The 23,948-nt window shown below is 43.9% G+C and overlaps 1 protein-coding gene and 1 long non-coding RNA gene across 3 annotated transcripts in view; one reads left to right on the forward strand and one right to left on the reverse strand.

The window, feature by feature from the left end:
• The window catches only part of LOC138649136 (uncharacterized), a 263,601-nt gene that overhangs the window by 239,225 nt on the left and 428 nt on the right, over window positions 1–23,948 (reverse strand). The window contains exon 2 of the long non-coding RNA XR_011315245.1: window positions 16,302–16,358. This is a non-coding gene — a long non-coding RNA (uncharacterized lncRNA). The remainder of the gene's footprint in view (window positions 1–16,301; window positions 16,359–23,948) is intronic.
• The window catches only part of LOC138649125 (acetylgalactosaminyl-O-glycosyl-glycoprotein beta-1,3-N-acetylglucosaminyltransferase-like), a 207,653-nt gene that overhangs the window by 2,070 nt on the left and 181,635 nt on the right, over window positions 1–23,948 (forward strand). The gene's annotated exons all lie outside the window — the stretch shown is intronic.

A 23,948-nucleotide genomic window follows, 5' to 3' on the forward strand; every position in this document is an offset into this window, starting at 1 on the left:
AAAAACACACATTTTTGGTGCTTTGATTTTTCTCGTTACAGCATTGTCAATTAATTTTATATTTTAATCAAACTTTTATTAATGTGGCAATATCAAATATGTTTTTATATATTTCTTTGTTGTTTTAAATTGATCGCGCGCCACCGATGGGTTGGCATGACAACCAGAGGTCTCCTTCAGACCTCCATGGTTGTCACTGCGGATTGTTAGAAGCCCCTCCCTGTGATCGGCGATCGACCAATCACCGGGCGGCGCTCATAGCAATCTGGCAGTGACAACCATAGAGGTCTGCAGGAGATCGGTAATTGGCCTTCAGTGGGCCTCCAACTGCCATAGAACCCCACTAGCGATCCCCAATCATGTCATAGTGCCCTAATGGGAATCGGCAAGCATAAGCAGCAGCGCGCGTTCCATTTAAATGGAGCTATCAGAGATTGACAGGTGTGTTTAACCTCTTATTGACATCAGCTGTTGGTGGAGCATTTTCGATGGCAACATATTTTTATGGTGGCCATAAAAAGGGTATCATAGAGGGTGGCAAATTTAAGAAGCTTTTATAGGAGCACAATTATGGTGTACGTGCCGTAATGCATGTCCCTCTCTGCGTCTTTAGAAGTTGGGACATATGTCTTTCTGTAACACCAACTGTTTTGCCAAATATTTTATTCTTTTGGGGGGTGAAGAAGGGGTGCCATGATATCTAGGTACGCCCCCGCCTGCTGCAAGGAAGATATAATGCATGTGTCCTAATCTAATTAGCAGAACACGTGAAGGTTACCAAGTGAGTGATAGTTATCTGCCTAAGTAAATGTCTCATTAATGGCTCCCAATTGTCAAGGATCCAGAGGGACTGTTCTGATTTGGGGAAGCTGTCCTATGAGGTCAAGTCTGTGTCCCGACTTCCACTATGCAATGTCTTCTGTCATGCTGTTTTCATTGCTCCATAGCTCCTCCTCATGGGGTCAAGAGTGGGGATCAGGCATCTCTGCTCTCTAGATATTTACATTCAAATTAGTTAACATTTCTTCACTTTTCTTTTGATCCGGTCTCAACTGCATTCGAACACTCAACCTGTATCAGTGTAGGCAGTAGCATGAGGCCCAGTGAGCACCAACAGACAAGGGAAAATTTTCTCTACTTGAATGTGCATTGGTAGGCTCTGAGATTACAAGCAGATTACGGTATACATCTCTATGTACCAGTGCAATTCTATGTCTCCGTATTCTAAAGGAAAAAAACAAGTCAAAGATTTTTCTTCCTATAAAAATACTAAAAAAAAAATAATAAAATAATGAAAAACAATTACAGCAATGACATTTTTAATGCACTTTTTGAAAGAATTAATAAACATCACAACTCAAAAAATAGCGTGCACATATTTGGTGTCCCTGTAAAAGTAGCAACCCGTGCAATAAAGTGATAAGATTATTTATGGAGATGATTTACGGTGATGGGTACATGGCTTAAATATGATTGTTTTTTTTTCCTTCACTAAACCTATAAAATGTAATAAAAATGTTACACTGGGGCTGCATTCATTTTTTTCTGCTACTTTTTATCTGCAGGTGTCCACACCACACTATGCACTATCAGTCATGTCTGTTAATTGCAGTTTTGCTGCATTTTTAAGTCTTTTGCCCGTTATTTGATGCATTTTTTGGGGTAAAGATTTGAAACATTTTAATAGTACAGAAAAGCTTTGATTCTGCACTTAAAAGTGCAACATCATTTTTTTTTTACATGTGTTTTTTTCAGGCTTCATATATAAGCCTATAGAGAAATATGCACCAAAACAGCACAGACGTCCACTGGACAGGAGTTTTCATGAAATCAAATCCACTTTGCTTGGACATTTAGTCTGTGTTAACATGTAGCGTAAATGCTGTGCTTTTTCTGCTGCATTTATTTTTGCTGAAATTCTGCAGCGTTTATCTGACCAAGCAAAGTGGATTTGACTTCATGAAAACTGCTTCCACTGTGCATCTAAGGCCGGAGTCACACTAGCGAGTTTTACAGACGTATGAGTGCAGAAAATACGTCCGTAAAACACGCCTAACAAACGTCCCAATTATTCTCTATGCCCCTGCTCCTATCTGCCGTATTTTACTGATCAGTATTATACGGCTTTCTACGGCCGTAGAAAATCGCAGCATGCTGCGTTTGTCACCGTATTGCGCAAAAAAAAAAATCGCCAATGAAAGTCTATGGAAGCCAGAAAAATACGGATTACACACGGACCAGCAGTGTGACTTGCGAGAAATACGCAGCGGTGTTAGAGAGAAAAGCCGGCAATTCAGTGCGGTGTACAGTAAAATCACACTGACAGCTTACAGTAGAATAGGTAGAATAAATGTGTACACATAGAATAGGTATATATACAGTGGGGCAAAAAAGTATTTAGTCAGTCAGCAATAGTGCAAGTTCCACCACTTAAAAAGATGAGAGGTGTCTGTAATTTACATCATAGGTAGACCTCAACTATGGGAGACAAACTGAGAAAAAAAAATCCAGAAAATCACATTGTCTGTTTTTTTATCAGTTTTTTTGCATATTATGGTGGAAAATAAGTATTTGGTCAGAAACAAACAATCAAGATTTCTGGCTCTCACAGACCTGTAACTTCTTCTTTAACCCCTTTACCCCCAAGGGTGGTTTGCACGTTAATGACCGGGCCAATTTTTACAATTCTGACCACTGTCCCTTTATGAGGTTATAACTCCGAAACGCTTCAACGGATCCTGGTGATTCTGACATTGTTTTCTCGTGACATATTGTACTTCATGATAGTGGTAAAATTTCTTTGATAGTACCTGCGTTTATTTGTGAAAAAAACGGAAATTTGGCGAAAATTTTGAAAATTTCGCAATTTTCAAACTTTGAATTTTTATGCAATTAAATCACAGAGATATGTCACACAAAATACTTAATAAGTAACATTTCCCACATGTCTCCTTTACATCAGCATAATTTTGGAACCAATTTTTTTTTTTGTTAGGGAGTTATAAGGGTTAAAAGTTGACCAGCAATTTCTCATTTTTACAACACCATTTTTTTTTAGGGACCACGTCTCATTTGAAGTCATTTTGAGGGGTCTATATGATAGAAAATGCCCAAGTGTGACACCATTCTAAAAACTGCACCCCTCAAGGTGCTCAAAACCACATTCAAGAAGTTTATTAACCCTTCAGGTGTTTAATAGGAATTTTTGGAATGTTTAAATAAAAATGAACATTTAACTTTTTTACACAAAAAATTTACTTCAGCTCCAATTTGTTTTATTTTACCAAGGGTAACAGGAGAAATTGGACCCAAAAAGTTGTTGTCCAATTTGTCCTGAGTACGCTGATACCCCATATGTGGCAGTAAACCACTGTTTGGGCGCATGGGAGAGCTCGGAAGGGAAGGAGCGCCGTTTGACTTTTCAATGCAAAATTGACAGGAATTGAGATGGGACGCCATGTTGCGTTTGGAGAGCCACTGATGTGCCCAAACATTGAAACCCCCCACAAGTGACACCATTTTGGAAAGTAGACCCCCTAAGGAACTTATCTGGATGTGTGGTGAGCACTTTGACCCACCAAGGGCTTCACAGAAGTTTATAATGCAGAGCCATAAAAATAAAACAAAATTTTTTTCCCACAAAAATTATTTTTTAGCCCCCAGTTTTGTATTTTCCCTAGGGTAACAGGAGAAATTGGACCCCAAAAGTTGTTGTCCAATTTGTCCTGAGTACGCTGATACCCCATATGTGGGGGGGAACCACCGTTTGGGCGCATGGGAGGGTTCGGAAGGGAAGGAGCGCCATTTGGAATGCAGACTTAGATGGAATGGTCTGCAGGCGTCACATTGCGTTTGCAGAGCCCCTAATGTACCTAAACAGTAGAAACCCCCCACAAGTGACACCATTTTGGAAAGTAGACCCCCTAAGGAACTCATCTTGATGTGTTGTGAGAGCTTTGAACCCCCAAGTATTTCACTACAGTTTATAACGCAGAGCCATGCAAATAAAAAATATTTTTTTTTCCACAAAAATTATATTTTAGCCCCCAGTTTTGTATTTTTCCAAGGTTAGCAGGAGAAATTGGACCCTAAATGTTGTTGTCCAATTTGTCCTGAGTACGCTGATACCCGATATGTGGGGGGGAACCATCGTTTGGGCGCATGGGAGGGCTCGGAAGGGAAGGAGCATCATTTGGAATGCAGACTTAGATGGATTGGTCTGCAGGCGTCACATTGCGTTTGCAGAGCCCCTAATGTACCTAAACAGTAGAAACCCCCCACAAGTGACCCCATATTGGAAACTAGACCCCTCAATGAACTTATCTAGATGTGTTGTGAGAACTTTGAACCCCCAAGTGTTTCACTACAGTTTATAACGCAGAGCCGTGAAAATAAAAAATCCTTTTTTTTCCCACAAAAATTATTTTTTAGCCCCCAGTTTTGTATTTTCCCAAGGGTAACAGGAGAAATTGGTCCACAAAAGTTGTTGTCCAATTTGTCCTGAGTACGCTGATACCCCATATGTTGGGGTAAACCCCTGTTTGGGCACACAGGAGAGCTCGGAAGGGAAGGAGCACTGTTTTACTTTTTCAACGCAGAATTGGCTGGAATTGAGATCGGACGCCATGTCGTGTTTGGAGAGCCCCTGATGTGCCGAAACAGTGGAAACCCCCCAATTATAACTGAAACCCTAATCTAAACACACCCCTAACCCTAATTCCAACGGTAACCCTAACCACACCTCTAACCCTGACACACCCCTAACCCTAATCCCAACCCTATTCCCAACTGTAAATGTAATCTAAACCCTAACCCTAACTTTAGCCCCAACCCTAACTGTAGCCCCAACCCTAACCCTAACCCTAGCCCTAACCCTAGCCCTAACCCTAACCCTAACCCTAGCCCTAACCCTAACCCTAACCCTAACCCTAACCCTAGCCCTAACCCTAGCCCTAACCCTAGCCCTAACCCTAACCCTAGCCCTAACCCTAGCCCTAGCCCTAACCCTAGCCCTAACCCTAGCCCTAACCCTAGCCCTAACCCTAGCCCTAACCCTAACCCTAACCCTAATCCTAGCCCTAACCCTAGCCCTAATGGGAAAATGGAAATAAATACATTTTTTTTAATTTTTCCCTAACTAAGGGGGTGATGAAGGGGGGTTTGATTTACTTTTATAGCGAGTTTTTTAGCGGATTTTTATGATTGGCAGCCGTCACACACTGAAAGACCCTTTTTATTGCAAAAAATATTTTTTGCAATACCACATTTTGAGAGCTATAATTTTTCCATATTTTGGTCCACAGAGTCATGTGAGGTCTTGTTTTTTGCGGGACGAGTTGACGTTTTTATTGAAAACATTTTTGGGCACGTGACATTTTTTTATCGCTTTTTATTCCGATTTTTGTGAGGAAGAATGACCAAAAGCCAGCTATTCATGAATTTCTATTGGGGGAGGCGTTTATACCGTTCCGCGTTTGGTAAAATTGATAAATCAGTTTTATTCGTCGGGTCAGTACGATTACAGCGATACCTCATTTATATCATTTTTTTATGGTTTGGTGCTTTTATACGATAAAAACTATTTTACAGAAAAAATAATTATTTTTGCATCGCTTTATTCTCAGGACTATAACATTTTTATTTTTTTGCTGATGATGCTATATGGCGGCTCTTTTTTTGCGGGACAATATGACGCTTTCAGCGGTACCATGGTTATTTATATCTGTCCTTTTGATCGCGTGTTATTCCACTTTTTGTTCGGCGGTATGATAATAAAGCGTTGTTTTTTGCCTCGTTTTTTTTTTTTTTTTTCTTACGGTGTTTACTGAAGGGGTTAACTAGTGGGACAGTTTTATAGGTCGGGTCGTTACGGACACGGCGATACTAAATATGTGTACTTTTATTGGTTTTTTTTTTTTTATTTAGATGAAGAAATGTATTTATGGGAATAATATTTTTTTTTTTTTTTTCATTATTTTGGAATATTTTTTTTTATTTTTTTTACACATTTGGAAATTTTTTTTTTTACTTTTTTACTTTGTCCCAGGGGGGGACATCACAGATCAGTGATCTGACAGTTTGCACAGCACTCTGTCAGATCACTGATGTGACATGCAGCGCTGCAGCCTTCACAGTGCCTGCTCTAAGCAGGCTCTGTGAAGCCACCTCCCTCCCTGCAGGACCCGGATCCGCGGCCATCTTGGATCCGGGACTCGAGCAGGGAGGGAGGTGAGGAGACCCTTGCAGCAACGCGATCACATCGCGTTGCTGCGGGGGGCTCAGGGAAGCCCGCAGGGAGCCCCCTCCCTGCGCGGTGCTTCCCTGCACCGCCGGCACATCGCGATCATCTTTGATCGCGGTGTGCCAGGGGTTAATGTGCCGGGGGCGGTCCGTGACCGCTCCTGGCACATAGTGCCGGATGTCAGCTGCGATAAGCAGCTGACACCCGGCCGCGATCGGCCGCGCTCCCCCCGTGAGCGCGGCCGATCGGCTATGACGTACTATCCCGTCCAGGGTCAGATAAGCCCAGGGCACCTCGACGGGATAGTACGTCTAAGGTCACAGAGGGGTTAAGAGTCTCCTCTTTCCTCCACTCATTACCTGTAGTAATGGCACCTGTTTAAACTTGTTATCAGTATAAAAAGACACCTGTGCACACCCTCAAACAGTCTGACTCCAAACTCCACTATGGTGAAGACCAAAGAGCTGTCAAAAGACACCAGAAACAAAATTGTAGCCCTGCACCAGGCTGGGAAGACTGAATCTGCAATAGCCAACCAGCTTGGAGTGAAAAAATCAACAGTGGGAGCAATAATTAGAAAATGGAAGACATACAAGACCACTGATAATCTCCCTCGATCTGGGGCTCCACGCAAAATCCCACCCCGTGGGGTCAGAATGATCAAAAGAACGGTGAGCAAAATCCCAGAACCACGCGGGGGGACCTAGTGAATGAACTGCAGAGAGCTGGGACCAATGTAACAAGGCCTACCATAAGTAACACACTATGCCACCATGGACTCAGATCCTGCAGTGCCAGACGTGTCCCACTGCTTAAGCCAGTACATGTCCGGGCCCGTCTGAAGTTTGCTAGAGAGCATTTGGATGATCCAGAGGAGTTTTGGGAGAATGTCGTATGGTCTGATGAAACCAAACTGGAACTGTTTGGTAGAAACACAACTTGTCGTGTTTGGAGGAAAAAGAATACTGAGTTGCATCCATCAAACACCATACCTACTGTAAAGCATGGTGGTGGAAACATCATGCTTTGGGGCTGTGTCTCTGCAAAGGGGCCAGGACGACTGATCCGGGTACATGAAAGAATGAATGGGGCCATGTATCGTGAGATTTTGAGTGCAAACCTCCTTCCATCAGCAAGGGCATTGAAGATGAAACGTGGCTGGGTCTTTCAACATGACAATGATCCAAAGCACACCGCCAGGGCAACGAAGGAGTGGCTTCGTAAGAAGCATTTGAAGGTCCTGGAGTGGCCTAGCCAGTCTCCAGATCTCAACCCTATAGAAAACCTTTGGAGGGAGTTGAAAGTCCGTGTTGCCAAACGAAAAGCCAAAAACATCACTGCTCTAGAGGAGATCTGCATGGAGGAATGGGCCAACATACCAACAACAGTGTGTGGCAACCTTGTGAAGACTTACAGAAAACGTTTGACCTCTGTCATTGCCAACAAAGGATATATTACAAAGTATTGAGATGAAATTTTGTTTCTGACTAAATACTTATTTTCCACCATAATATGCAAATAAAATGTTAAAAAAACAGACAATGTGATTTTCTGGATTTTTTTTTCTCAGTTTGTCTCCCATAGTTGAGGTCTACCTATGATGTAAATTACAGACGCCTCTCATCTTTTTAAGTGGTGGAACTTGCACTATTGCTGACTGACTAAATACTTTTTTGCCCCACTGTATATATATGTCAGTGAGACACATATATGTATATATATTATTACTTCATACAGCGCTAGATAGCATTAAAGCCGGTAATTCAATTGCCCGCTTTTGCTATCTCCTTCCTAAACCCGACATGATATGAGACATGGTTTACATACAGTAAACTATCTCATATCACCATTTTTTTGCATATTCCACACTACTAATGTTAGTAGTGTGTATATGCAAAATGTCACCGTTCTAGCTATTAAATTAAAGGGTTAAATGGCGGAAAACATTGGCGTGGGCTCCCGCGCAATTTTCTCTGCCAGAGTAGTAAAGCCAGTGACTGAGGGCAGATATTAATAGCCTGGAGAGAGTCTATGGTTATTGCCCCCCCCCCCTGGCTAAAAACACCTGCCCCCAGCCACCCCAGAAAAGGCACATCTGGAAGATGCGCCTATTCTGGCACTTGGCCACTCTCTTCCCATTCCCGTGTAGCGGTGGGATATGGGGTAATAAAGGGTTAATGCCACCTTGCTATTGTAAGGTGACATTAAGCCAAATTAATAATGGAGAGGCATCAATTATGACACCTATCCATTATTAATCCAATACTAGTAAAGGGTTAAAAAATACACAAACACATTATTAAAAATTATTTTAATGAAATAAAAACAAAGGTTGTTGTAATATTTTATTCTACGCTCAATCCAATCACTGAAGACCCTCGATCTGTAACAAAAAAAAAAATAATAAACCAACAATATCCATACCTTCCGCAGATCTGTAACGTCCAACGATGTAAATCCATCTGAAGGGGTTAAAATATTTTGCAGCAAGGAGCTCTGCTAATGCAGCGTTGCTCCTTGCTGTAAAACCCCGGGGAATGAAGGTAAAGTAGGTCAATGACCTATATTTACCTTCATTTGCGGTGAGGCGCCCTCTGCTGGTTATTCCTAGATCGTGGGAACTTTCCTAGAAAGCTCCCAGGCTCGAGTTCATATGAGGACAACCAGCAGAGGGCGCCTCTTATTTGTTACAGATCGAGGGTCTTCAGTGATTGGATTGAGCGTAGAATAAAATATTACAACAACCTTTGTTTTTATTTCATTAAAATAATTTTTAATAATGTGTTTGTGTATTTTTTAACCCTTTACTACTATTGGATTAATAATGGATAGGTGTCATAATTGACGCCTCTCCATTATTAATTTGGCTTAATGTCACCTTACAATAGCAAGGTGACATTAACCCTTCATTACCCCATATCCCACCGCTACACGGGAATGGGAAGAGAGTGGCCAAGTGCCAGAATAGGCGCATCTTCCAGATGTGCCTTTTCTGGGGTGGCTGGGGGCAGATGTTTTTGGCCAGGGGGGGGCCAATAACCATGGACCCTCTCCAGGCTATTAATATCTGCCCTCAGTCACTGGCTTTACTACTCTGGTGGAGAAAATTGCGCGGGAGCCCACGCCAATTTTTTCCGCCATGTAACCCTTTAATTTAATAGCTTGAACGGCCAAATTTTGCATAGACACACTACCAACATTAGTAGTGTGGAATATGCAAAAAAAAGGTGATATGAGATGGTTTACTGTATGTAAACAAGGTCTCATGTCATGTCGGGTTTAAGGAAGGAGATAGCAAAAGCCGGCAATTGAATTACCAGCTTTAAAGCTATCTAGTGCTGTATGAAGTAATAATATATATACATATATGTGTCTACTGACATATATATATATATATATATATATATATATATATATATATATATATATATATATATATATATATATATATATATATATATATATATATATACCGTATATACTCGAGTATAAGCCGACCCGAGTATAAGCCGACCCCCCTAATTTTGCCACAAAAAACTGGGAAAACGTATTGACTCGAGTATAAGCCTAGGGTGGAAATGCAGCATTTACCGGTGAATTTCAAAAATAAAAATAGATCATTATTTCCCCATAGCTGTGCCATACAGTGCTCTGCACCGTTCACTGTGCCCCATAGATGTGCCATATACGGTGCTCTGCACCGTTCATTGTGCCCCATAGATGTGCCATATACAGTGCTCCGCACCGTTCATTGTGCCCCATAGCTGTGCCATATACGGTGCTCTGCACCGTTCACTGTGCCCCATAGATGTGCCATATACGGTGCCCTGCACCGTTCACTGTGCCCCATAGATGTGCCATATACGGTGCTCTGCACCGTTCACTGTGCCTCATAGATGTGCCATATACGGTGCCCTGCACCGTTCACTGTGCCCCATAGATGTGCCATATACGGTGCTCTGCACCGTTCACTGTGCCCCATAGATGTGCCATATACGGTGCCCTGCACCGTTCACTGTGCCCCATAGATGTGCCATATACGGTGCCCTGCACCGTTCACTGTGCCCCATAGATGTGCCATATACGGTGCCCTGCACCGTTCACTGTGCCCCATAGATGTGCCATATACGGTGCTCTGCACCGTTCACTGTGCCCCATAGATGTGCCATATACGGTTCCCTGCACCGTTCACTGTGCCCCATAGATGTGCCATATACGGTGCCCTGCACCGTTCACTGTGCCCCATAGATGTGCCATATACGGTGCCCTGCACCGTTCACTGTGCCCCATAGATGTGCCATATACGGTGCTCTGCACCGTTCACTGTGCCCCATAGATGTGCCATATACGGTGCTCTGCACCGTTCACTGTGCCCCATAGATGTGCCATATACGGTGCTCTGCACCGTTCACTGTGCCCCATAGATGCTCCACATAAATCTCTGCCGCCGCCGCCGCTGCTGCTGCTGCTGCTGCAATAAAAAAAAAAAAACACATACTCACCTCCCTTGATTGCAGCTCCCGGCGTCTCGTTCCGGCGCCTCCATCTTCCCGGCGTCTCTGCTCTGACTGATCAGGCAGAGGGCGCCGCGCACACTGTATGCGTCATCGCGCCCTCTGCCTGAACAGTCAGAGCGCAGACACCGGGAAGATGGAGCGACGCTCGGCGGCTGGAACGAGGACAGGTGAATATGCTATACTTACCTAGTCCTGGCGATCCTCGCGCTGTCCCTCTGCCTGGTCTTCGGTGCCGCAGCTCTTCCTGTCAGCGGTCACCGGCACCGCTGATTAGAGGAATGAATAGGCGGCTCCACCCCTAAGGGAGGTGGAGCCGCTTATTCATTTCTGTAATGAGCGGTCCCACGTGACTGCTGAAGAGGGGAAGAAGCTGCAGCACAGAAGACCGTGGGACGGCAGGGACAGCGCGAGGATCGCTGGGACTAGGTAAGTATGCCTCAGCGCCCTCACCCCCTCACCCGCCAACCCTGCCACCCACCTTGACTCGAGTATAAGCCGAGAGGGGCACTTTCAGCCCAAAATTTTGGGCTGAAAATCTCGGCTTATACTCGAGTATATACGGTATATATATATGTATATATATATATATATATATATATATATATATATATATATATATATATATATATATATATATATATATATATATATATATAGACAGTATATATGTTTTGTTTCTTTTTTTTTTTACACATGGATCCCTTGTATAGCCGTATGTTGGTTTTGCAAGCCTGCGAGAAAAACACGCAGTACGGATGCCATATGGATTACATACGGAGGATGCCATGCGCAAAATACGCTGACACACCTTGCCTACGGAGGAGCTACGGACCACTTTTTTGGGGACTTTTTAGCGTATTACGGCCGTAATATATGGACCGTATTGTCTTACGCTGAGTGTGACTCCAGCCTAAGGCCGGAGTCACACTAGCGGAGAGCATTGGATGCGATGTGCTAATGACCCTCGGATCCTGCTCTGCTGTGAGTGTGATCCGAGTGTCCGTGCTCTGTGCTCCGATCCTCTCACATGGGAAATCGCAGCGCCGGTGCGGAGGAGACTGAGAAAGTACCGGTAACTTCTCCATCTCCCCTGCTTCCGACATTGGCATATATCGCACTGTACTCAGGTTATATCTGACTGCAGGGCGATGTTTCTCTTGCACCCATAGACTTGTATAGGTGCGAGTGAGCCGAGTCTCGCTGAGATTGTTCTTTCATGCGAATCAGCATGAGAAAATAATGGCAGATCTGAGCTGACCCGTAGTATAACACTGGGCAGAGGGCTATCCGATGTTTTATCACATAGCACTCAGTCGTGTTGTACGGTATCGTGACTCCGGCCTAAAGATGCTGCTGAACTGTGCAATTTTGGGGCTTTTTTCTCTATAGGCTTTTATGGGGATCCTGAAAATAACACATGTAAGGCCGGGCTAACACTTGCGAGTGTGATGCGAGAAACTCGTGCGAGTCTCTCGCATCAATACCCGGCACTGCCGCCGGCACTCGGGACCGGAGCGTGCAGCTGCATAGAAATAAATGCAGCCGCACGCTCTGGTCCTGAGTACCGGCGGCAGTGCCGGGTATTGATGCGAGAGACTCGCGTGAGTTTCTCGCATCACACTCGCAAGTGTTAGACCGGCCTTACATGTGTTATTTTCAGGATCCCCATAAAAGCCTATAGAGAAAAAAGCCCCAAAATTGCACAGTTCAGCAGCATCTTTAGGCCGGAGTCACGATACCGTACAACACGACTGAGTGCTATGTGATAAAACATCGGATAGCCCTCTGCCCAGTGTTATACTACGGGGCAGCTCAGATCTGCCATTATTTTCTCATGCTGATTCGCATGAAAGAACAATCTCAGCGAGACTCGGCTCACTCGCACCTATACAACTATAGACTCGCAAGTGTGACCCCGGCTTAACAAATCATGTTGCTTTTTTTTCCAGAATCAAAGTTTTTCTGTGCTTTAAAAAAAAATTGAAAACACTGCTTCAGATCTGCACCAAAAACGCATCAAATCAAGGGAAAAGGGCAAAAAACCCCAGTATAAATGCAATTATGAGAAGATTGTTATTGCATTTTGTGATGTAGACACCTGCAGAAAATATGAAGAAAACAATAAAACACAGTATTTACGATACTGATAAAGAGAACCAAATCAATCAAGTCAAAAATATTAGACTGTGCCATTTTTTATTGAAGAAAATGATTCAATATCATATGTCTGTGAATGACAGAATTATCTGTGACTCTCTGGTGTAGCGATAACTGCATCACTAAAGACATACTGATAGGGAATGTAGATTGTGAGCCTCAATGGGGACAGTGATGATAATGTCTGTAAAGCGCTGTGGAATTAATGGCGCTATATAAGGGAGTAAAATAAATAAATAAATCAAACCTCCTTGTAAGATTAGTTCAACCAGTAGGTCACAAAACATTATATATTTTTATAGAGTCCATGTCCTACTAAGCCCCAGTTCCTCCCATTTTCTTAAATACTAATACAGGATCTTAGTAATACCATAGTGGTGGTAAAGTATGGATTACAATGCACTGGAAACCAGAATTATCAGATTTAGAGGCGGCACACATACCTCACTGCTCCTGTCTCAAAGAATAGGAATCCAGTTAATCAGGACTGTCAATAGTCACACATTCGCAATAAACTTGACTCAAGAACACTGAGAAATGGAGACATAGGCAATTAGATCAAATTGTTGATTAAGGCCCTACAGGCTAAAATCTGTACATTGAGTATCCAAAAATACACTAGGTCTTTGAAAAGTTTATTATTATTACTTATTTATTTTGAGTGTGAAACCTTTTCATTTGCATGGAACTTTAATGGTGAAATGGATTATTTCGCTGTATGGAAATGCTGTCTACATATTAGTCCTCTTGCACAATAAAATAAATTTACATAAATACCACCTAGGAGAGGTCAATGTCTGACGTGCTGCACAACCAGGGATAAATGCCTAAACAAAATCTCATTTCAAGACAGCCTGTTTCAGGAAGTTTTCTCTTCTTCTGTGTAGGACAGGGGTCTCAAACTCGGCTGGGTATATGGGCCGCATATAGAAAAAAATGTGAATGTTGGGGGCCACATTCTTTGAAGGACAAAGTGATTTTTAGTGATACCAATTTTTTTTCTATACACCTTTTGAACATTTTTGCAGTGTTTATTTTATTTTTTTAGAGCTTGGGTCGTTAACGATTTGCACATATTAATAATAATAATAATAATAATCTTTATATAGCGCTAACATATTCCGCAGCGCTTTACACATTATCATCACTGTCCCCGATTGGGCTCACAATCTAGAATTCCTATCAGTATGTCTTTGGCATGTGGGAGGAAACCCACGCAAACACGGAGAGAACATACAAACTCTTTGCAGATGTTGTCCTGGGTGGGATTAGAACCCAGGACCCCAGCGCTGCAAGGCTGTACTGCTAACCACTGCGCCACCATGCTGCCCATATACATATACATATTGTAGTTATGTCCCCATTCAAGTTCTCATATTGTAGTTACCGTATGTCCCAATATTGTAGTTATGTCGCCATCTAGGTCCTCATAATGTAGTTATGTCCCCATAATGTAGTTACAGTATATACTCATGTATAAGTCGACCTGAGGCACCTAATTTTGCCACAAAAACTGGCAAAACTTATTGACTCGAGTATAAGCCGGGTATGAATTGTCCCACCATCCTTATCCTGGTATGCATAGCTAGGGTCGGACTGGGGTGTCTGGGACCCACCAGGGGAATGGACTATAGGGGACCACCCTACAGCTATATGCAATTATCTGTAAGTCGTTATGCCCATTATAGTGGAGTATCAACTGTAAAACACAGGGGGCTCCTGCACATCTACTGTGCGTCCCCATATCTGGGATGTATAATTACGGTATTTTACATTAAAGGTTCTATGGTTAAAACAAGTTATCACCAATCCATGGGCTCCACAGGATAGGTGATCGCTTAGGTCCAACCATTAGAAACTGCACCGATCGGAAGAATGGGTAAGTTGTATCCATGACAGAACACTTATCCCCATTTTAAAATGCAGCAGCAGTTCAGATGTCTGACCGCATCTCCATTCATTCTCTTTGGGGGCTTCCAGAAAAAAACAAGAGCAGCGATCGCAGCCACAGAGTTAATGAATGGATCAGTGGTCAAGTCGGACATACTGCTCCAGTCTAATGGGGATAAAAAGTTCCACATTTTGCTGAATGGGTCCAAGCAGTCAGATTCCCCCCCCCCACACCACCAATCAATACGTTATCACTAATCCTGTGGAGAGGTGATTATTTTTTCACAGGAGAACCCCTGTAAGTGCATGTCTGATGCTGTGATCCAAGTATCTAATCTCTAAATGGAAATAAAGAATTTTCTCCTAATTAATATCAGAGAGAACAAATGACTGCCATACACAACACAATCCACTATACCAAGACCAATAATACCACATACAAGAAGAAATACCACCACACCATGACCAGATCACATATTGCAACCACATAGTGACCGAATAATACTACATGCAAGGAACAAATACCGCCACACCATGAATAGACCACATATTACCATCGCATAGAGACTTTACAGCACCACATATTACCAGGATATAGGGACCAAATAATACCACATACAAGGAGAAATACCACCACACCATAACTAGACTACACATTCCACCACATAGTGACCGAATAACACCACATATTACCAGAATATAGCGCCCAAATAATACCAGATACAAGGAGAAATACCGCCACACCATAACTAGATTAAATATTCCACCACATAGTGACCAAATAATACCACATTGACTGAATAATACCACATATAGGGGATAAATACCTCCATACCATGACCAGACCACAAATTACCACCACATAGTGACTGAATATTACAATACTGATCATGAATACAAACCACAATACAAACAACAATGTTATTACCACCAGTGACATTATACAGAGGAGCTCTGTATATAGTGTCAGTGTACAGGTAATACAGTGATCATCAGTGACATTATACACAGGAGCTCTGTATATAGTGTCAGTGTACAGGTAATACAGTGATCACCAGTGACATTATACACAGGAGCTCTGCATATAGTGTCTGTGTATAGGTAACAGTGACCACCAATGACATTACACACAGAAGCTCTGTATATAGTGTCGGTGTACAGGTAACAGTGACCTCCAGTGACATTATACACAGAAGCTCTGTATATAGTGTCGGTGTATAGATAACAGTGACCACCAGTGACATTATATACAGCTCTGTATATAGTGTCAGTGTACAGGTAATACAGTGATCACTAGTGACATTATACACAGGAACTCTGTACATAGTGTCAGTGTACAGGTAATACAGTGACCACCAGTGACATTATACACAGGAGCTTTGTATATAGTGTATAGGGTACAAGTAATACAGTGATCACCAGTAATATTATACACAGGAGCTCTGTACACAGTATATAGTGCATAGTGTGCATGTACATGTAATGCACTGACTCACCGGTGACTTCTCTAGTTGAAGTCCTTCTTCTTCAGCCAGCACAGACCGCCATCATTTCTGCAAAAAATAACACACAGACATCAATAGCTGATCGTTTCCAGAGCACTTTCCCCACTTTTCCCCTGACTTCTACACTACGGCACATGAAGAAAAAAAGCGACGTAGTGCTGCCCTGCACATAACAGGAGCCCCTTTTGTTCCTTCCATGGAAAACAGTTTCCTTAAAAGTATATTATATTACTGTAGAAATAATGTCCCTAATTGGACCCTAAAGAAATTATCCTCACCACTTGTCACCATAAACTAATATAGCATGTTCCTCATTCTGGCCCCAAAACAGTAATTAAGTCCCTCATCCTGGCCCCCTTTATTTAATAATCTCATCCAGCCTTGCCCCCTTTATTTTATAATGTGCCCCAGCCTGGTCCCCTATGTCTTTTGGACAGCCTGGCCCCCAGATATCCATCCTGCCCCCTGCTATCCATACTGGCCCCCATATGTCCCTTGTCCTGCCTCCCCCATATAACTCTCCTGGACCCTCATATATCCATCCTGGTCCATTGTCCGGGCCTCCCCCCCATATAGCCATCCTGGCTCCCCCATATATAACTATCCTGGTTCTCCCACATATAACCATCCTAGCTGCCCCATACATATATGCATCCTGGCCTCCCAATTTATATCTATCCTGGCTCCCCATATATATCCATCCTGGCTCCCCCATATATGCATCCTGGACCCCCATATATATGCATCTTGGTCCCTTGTCCTGCCCCCCATACATCCATTCTGGCACACCATATATATCCATCCTTGTGCTGCCCCCTCATATATCCATTCTGGTCCCATATATATATGCATCCTGTTCTCTCGTACCCCCACACATAAATCCACCCTGGCCCCCCATATATCGATCCTACCCCCCCATATATACTGTATGCATCCTGGCTCTACCATATATCCACCCTGGCTTCCCATATACAGTTAGGTCCATATATATTTGGACAGAGACAACATTTTTCTAATTTTGGTTATAGACATTACCACAATGAATTTGAAAGAAAACAATTCAGATGCAGTTGAAGTTCAGACTTTCAGCTTTCATTTGAGGGTATCCACATTAAAATTGGATGAAGGGTTTAGGAATTTCAGCTCCTTAACATGTGCCACCCTGTTTTTAAAGGGACCAAAAGTAATTGGACAATTGACTCCAAGGCTATTTCATGAACAGGTGGGGGCAATCCCTTCGTTATGTCATTCTCAATTATGCAGATAAAAGGCCTGGAGTTGATTTGAGGTGTGGTGCTTGCATTTGGAAGGTTTTGCTGTGAAGTAAACATGCGGTCAAAGGAGCTCTCCATGCAGGTGAAACAAGCAATCTTTAAGCTGCGAAAACAGGAAAAAAAAACATCCGAGAAATTGCTACAATATTAGGAGTGGCAAAATCTACAGTTTGGTACATCCTGAGAAAGAAAGAAAGCACTGGTGAACTCATCAATGCAAAAAGACCTGGGCGCCCACAGAAGGTAACAGTTGTGGATGATCGCAGAATAATCTCCATGATGAAGAGAAACCCCTTCACAACAGCCAACCAAGTGAACAACACGCTCCAGGAGGTCGGCGTATCAATATCCAAATCTACCATAAAGAGAAGACTGCATGAAGGTAAATACAGAGGGTTCACTGCACGGTGCAAATCACTCATAAGCATCAAGAATAAGAAGGCTAGACTGGACTTTATTAAAAAAAATCTGAAAAAGCCTACACAGTTCTGGAAGAACATTCTTTGGACAGATGAAATCAAGATCAACCTCTACCAGAATGAGGGAAAGAGAAAAGTATGGCGAAGGCGTGATACAACTCATGATCCAAAGCATACCACATCATCTGTAAAACACGGCGGAGGCAGTGTGATGGCTTGGGCATGCATGGCTGCCAGTGGCACTGGGTCACTAGTGTTTATTGATGATGTGACACAGGACAGAAGCAGACGAATGAATTCTGAGGTATTCAGAGCCATACTGTGTGCTCAGATCCAGCCAAATGCAGCAAAACTGATTGGTCGTCGTTTCATACTACAGATGGACAATGACCCAAAACATAAAGCCAAAGCAACCCAGGAGTTTATTAAAGCAAAGAAGTGGAATATTCTTGAATGGCCAAGTCAGTCACCTGCTCTCAACCCAATTGAGCATGCACTTGCTAAAGACTAAACTTCAGACAGAAAGGCCCACAAACAAACAGGAACTGAAAACCACCGCAGTGAAGGCCTGGCAGAGCATCAAAAAGGAGGAAACACAGCGTCTGGTGATGTCCATGAGTTCAAGACTTCATGCAGTCATTGCCAGCAAAGGGTTTTCAACCAAGTACTAAAAATAAACATTTTATTTAAAATTATTTAATCTGTCCAATTACTTTTGGTCCCTTTAAAAACAGGGTGGCACATGTTAAGGAGCTGAAACTCCAAAACCCTTCATCCAATTTTAATGTGGATACCCTCAAATGAAAGCTGAAAGTCTGAACTTCAACTGCATCTGAATTGTTTTGTTTAAAATTCATTGTGGTAATGTCTATAACCAAAATTCGAAAAATGTTGTCTCTGTCCAAATATATATGGACCTAACTGTATATGCATACTGGCTCCCACATATATCTGCATCCTGGCCCCCCATATATATGCATCCTGTTCCCTTGTCCTGCCCCCCCCATAAATCCACCCTGGCCCCCATATATCGATCCTGGTGCCCCCATATATATGCATCCTGGCTCTACCATATATCCATCCTGATTGCCCATATATCTGCATCTTAGCTCCCCACATATATATATCCTGGCCTTCCCATATGTATTCATCCTGGCTCCCCGCATCCCATATGTATCCATCCTGGCCCCTCATATGTATGCATCCTGGTCCTTTGTCCTGCACCCATATATCCAGCCTGGTCCTTTTTTCCTGCTCCCCATATATCCTACCTGTTCCATTTTCCGTCCTTTTTCCTGCTCCCAATATATCCATCCTGCAGCCCCCTTATATCCAGCCTGGTTCTTTCTTCCTGCCCTCCATATATCCATCCTGCCGCAACCCCTCCTCCCCCCCCCCCCCCTTATATCCATCCTGGTCCTTTTTTCTTGCTCCCCATATATCCATCCTAGTCCTTTTTTCCTGCTCCACATACAGTGCCTTGTGAAAGTATTCGGCTCCCTGGAACTTTTCAACCTTTTCCCACAACCTTTTCCCACATATCATGCTTCAAATATAAATATATCAAATGTAAATTTTTGGTGAAGAAACAACAACAAGTGGAATACAATTGTGAAGTTGAACGAAAAGTATTGGTTATTTTAAATTTTTGTGGAAAATCAAAAACTGAAAAGTGGGGCGTGCAATTGTCAGATCTTTTGGAACTCCTAAAGTGAACCTGCAAAACCACGACAAGGAACCTCCCAAGGGTGAGCTGGCCTGGTGGACCACCCCCAATACAGGGAGTGTTAGGGGCAGGCCCGAGGGAGACTATTGCCGCAGAAGCGGATACCCGGGGACAGGAAGTAGGAGCGGAAAAGGCGCAGAACTGGCTATAATGGAGACACAGGACAGACTGGCAATGACCGAGACAAAGAATAGGCAGGATATGGCGGACGCCCCGGACAGACTGGATATGGCAGAAACACAGGACAGGCAGGGAATGGAGGAAACACAGGACAGGCAGGTTATGGCAAATGCCCAGGACAGACTGGATATGGCGGAAACACAGGACAGGCAGGGTATGGTGGAAACACAGGACAGGCAGGGTATGGCAGAAACACAGGACAGGTGGGGTATGGTGGAAACACAGGACAGGCAGGGTATGAGGGACGCACAGGACAGAGCAAGGTATGGCGGATGCAGAGGACAGAGCAAGGTATGGCGGACGCACAGGACAGAGGAAGGTATGGCGGACGCACAGGACAGAGCAAGGTACAGAGGGACCTGGGTCAAATGAGGACAAATGACAATCAGGCATGGAGCAGAGGAAGAAGTTACCTTAAATAGACCGAGTGCTGCAGAACTTCCAGGTCAAGATCCTCCAGAATCATAGAGTGGAGGAACGGAGCGTCTGCAGACCAGAGAGACGAAGTATGTCGGCACAGAGTGAGCGGCAGGCGCGGCGGCTGGAGCGGCGGCAGGTGGAGTCGTGGCAGCAATATTATTCAGCCCCTTTAACTTAATACTTTGTCGTGCCACCTTTTGCTGCGATTACAGCTGCAAGTCGCTTGGGTTATGTCTCTATCAGTTTTGTACATCAAGAGACTGAAATTCTTGCCAATCTTCCTTGGCAAACAGCTCGAGCTCAGTGAGGTTTGATGGAGATCGTTTGTGAACAGCAGTTTTCAGCTCTTTCCACAGATTCTCGATTGGATTGAGGTCTAGACATTGACTTGGCCATTCTAACACCTGGATATGTTTATTTGTGAACCATTCCATTGTAGATTTTGCTTTATGTTGGGGATCATTGTCTTGTTGGAAGACAAAGCTCCGTCCCAGTCACAGGTCTTTTGCAGACTCGAACAAGTTTTCTTCAAGAATGGTCCTGTATTGGGCTCCATCCATCTTAACATCAATTTTAACCATCTTCCCTGTCCCTGCTGAAGAAAAGCTGGCCAAACCATGATGCTGCCACCACCATGTTTGACAGTGGGGATGGTATGTTCAGGGTGATGAGATGTGTTGTCTTTACACCAAGCATATCTTTTGGCATTGCTGCCAAAAAGTTCGATTTTGGTTTCATCTGACCAGAGGACCTTCTTCCACATGATTGGTGTGTCTCCCAGGTGGCTTGTTGCAAACTTTAAACAACACTTTTTTATGGATATCTTTGAGAAATGGCTGTCTTCTTGCCACTCTTCCATAAAGGCCAGATTTGTGCAGTGTACGACTGATTGTTGTCCTATGGACAGACTGTCCCACCTCAGCTGTAGATCTCTGCAGTTCATCCAGAGTGATCATAGGCCTCTTGGCCTTGGCTGCATGTCTGATCAGTCTTCTCCTTGTTTGAGTTGAAAGTTTAGAGGGACGGCCGGGTCTTAGTAGATTTGCAGTTGTATGATACTCCTTCCATTTCAATATGATCACTTGTACAGTGCTCCTTGGGATGTTTAAAGTTTTGGAAATCATTTTGTATCCAAATCCGGCTTTAAACTTCTCCACAACAGTATCCCGGACCTGCCTGTTGTCTTCCTTGGTCTTCATGATGGTCTCTGTTCCTCAAACAGAACCCTGAGACTATAACAGAGCAGGTGCATTTATACGGAGACTTGATTACACACAAGTGTATTATATTTATCATCATTAGGCATTTAGGACAACATTGGATCATTCAGAGATCCTGTCACGCCATTCTGTCTGTATCTGGTTTTCGGCATGACAATGCAAGTCTTTGCTTTAACCCTTTGCTCCTTTCCCCCTAATTGAGCTGGGATACTGTTGGCTGTTACCTGTATGGACCTTCTCAGTTCCCTGCTTTACTGCGTAGCCGTACATGGGTGGTTATGTCTTTGCTCTGCTGCATGACCATCCGCTTGTGCGGTCCCTGGTTGCCGCTGTGGAAGCTGTCCGCGGGTTGCGAGGTCATTTGCAGCTGGTGCATGACTGCACGTGTGTTCAGGCTAGCAGTCGCTGCCAGGTGACCTAACCACAGTTCCTGCACTGATTGTGCTGTAATGGTTTCTGTTTGTACTAAGGGCGTGCGCGGCCACACTTCCCCTGCTTTTATCAGGGTTAGTGTGTGTACTTGAAATGCTGTCCCCAGCCAATTGCTGAGGGGCAGCTCCTATATAAAGTTCCCCTGCCCTATGGGCGGGGCCTGAGCTACTCACAAAGCTCCTGAACTTTGCTATGTGTGTTTGTGTTCCTGCACCTCTCCTGTCTATGTTTTGGTACCAAAGTCCTTGCCTTGATTCCTGTTTTGGCACCTGTCCTGGAGGCGGTATATCTAGGTCCGAATCCTTGATCCTGTACCTAACCCTGTCTGAACTGTGTCCGATGTCCTGATGTAACTTATGCCCTGGGCTGCCACACCAGTGTCTCAGCTGATGACCTGGACTGCCACACCAGTGTCCCAGATGTCTATCCGGTATTCCTGATGTCTTGATGCCCTGCCTGTGTCCTGATGTCCTTCCTGTGTCCAATGTCCTGATGTAACTGATGCCCTGGGCTGCCACGCCAGTGTCCCAGCCGACGACCTGGGCTGCCACATCAGTGTCCTAGATGTCTATCCGGTATTCCTGATATCCTCATGCACTGCCTGGGTCCTGATATCCTTCCTGTGTCCAGATGTCCTGTCTGTACCCTGATGTCTTGCCTTCATCCTGATGACCTTGTGTACCCTGATGTCCTGCCTGTGTCCTGATGTCCCGCCTATGTCTGCCTCAGTGATCCATTGGTGCCTTGGGGTCCACTGGGTGGTACCCTTCTGGGAGGTGTGGAATCGGGAGCCTGACATCATTATGTTTTGTTTATGTACTATGTGACTTTTCTTTAGTAAACTTTACTTTCTCTATACCTGAAGTTGTGCGGTGTAATCAAGTCCTACGTGTTTCCTTCCTTGTCCACATGCTCAGCTGCCACAGAACCCCGGTACCACGATTCACACCGTGACCGTCACCCCCACGTCACGGATCAGGGTGACTTTAGGCCAACAGACAGCTATCACATGTGCAGGGGGACTTATCATAGTTATCCCTCCACTCCACAATGTGATGAAAAAACACACACAAGGCTATTGCCCTCTTAGTTTACAGCAGGGGCTTATTTTAGGTATCCCACTGCTCTTCAATATACCACGAACTGCAGGGATTTATGTATCTCCCACTTACAGTTCCACTTGAAACTTGCAGCTCTCTGGCGCCCCCCTTACGCTCAGGTCAGATTAGGTACTGCACCTAGAGTAATTAGTCGCCAGAAAGGCTGCCTGCTATGTACTGGCTATTGGGCATGCTGCAGCGATGCGATTAACTACTCCCACTCAGGCAGGAACAATAATTATCAACGCTGCAGTCGGTACAAAGACACCCAAAGGCCCGCACACGGTATGCTGCCACCAGCTTCGATTAAACAGGTCCAAAGCTAACCCAAAACAGTAGCATAATTCCCTTCAGAAGACTTCGGGTACGTTTTAGAACAGGAAGAACGAACTAGTAATTTATATATTTTACTCCGAAAGTTTAAGGCAGTGTTTATAAATAGGCATATAAAACTTGTTACAATATGAGACAATTGTAAATATGTTGTCACGGGGCTACCACAACAGAGAGTTTCCAGAGAACCACAGCGCTCTGGGCCTCGTTCACACACAGTGAACAGAAGCTCTTCTCCTGTATTTTGACCTGGATGCTTTGTGCCAGCAGTGCAGGAGTTAACCTTATTTGCGAAGTTGCTGTGAGCTGTGTCTCTCAGCTGAAGGGGATTTTGGTAATCTCCTCTACATAGACCCAGCCTTGACAACAGTAGTGTCAGTGATGAGTTCTGCTGCCTGGCTTGGAGGTTGAAGGGGAGGGATATTTGGAGCTTGGAGGTTTATTACAGAGATTGGTGTCTGTTGTTTTGGTTGCTTGTTAAACCTGTTTTCCTTCCTAGTTTTCTCCTTCTCTTCCCTTCTATGTGTACCCTCT

The sequence above is a fragment of the Ranitomeya imitator genome, chromosome 1, assembly GCF_032444005.1.
Source record: "Ranitomeya imitator isolate aRanImi1 chromosome 1, aRanImi1.pri, whole genome shotgun sequence".
Classification (NCBI taxonomy): domain Eukaryota; kingdom Metazoa; phylum Chordata; class Amphibia; order Anura; family Dendrobatidae; genus Ranitomeya; species Ranitomeya imitator.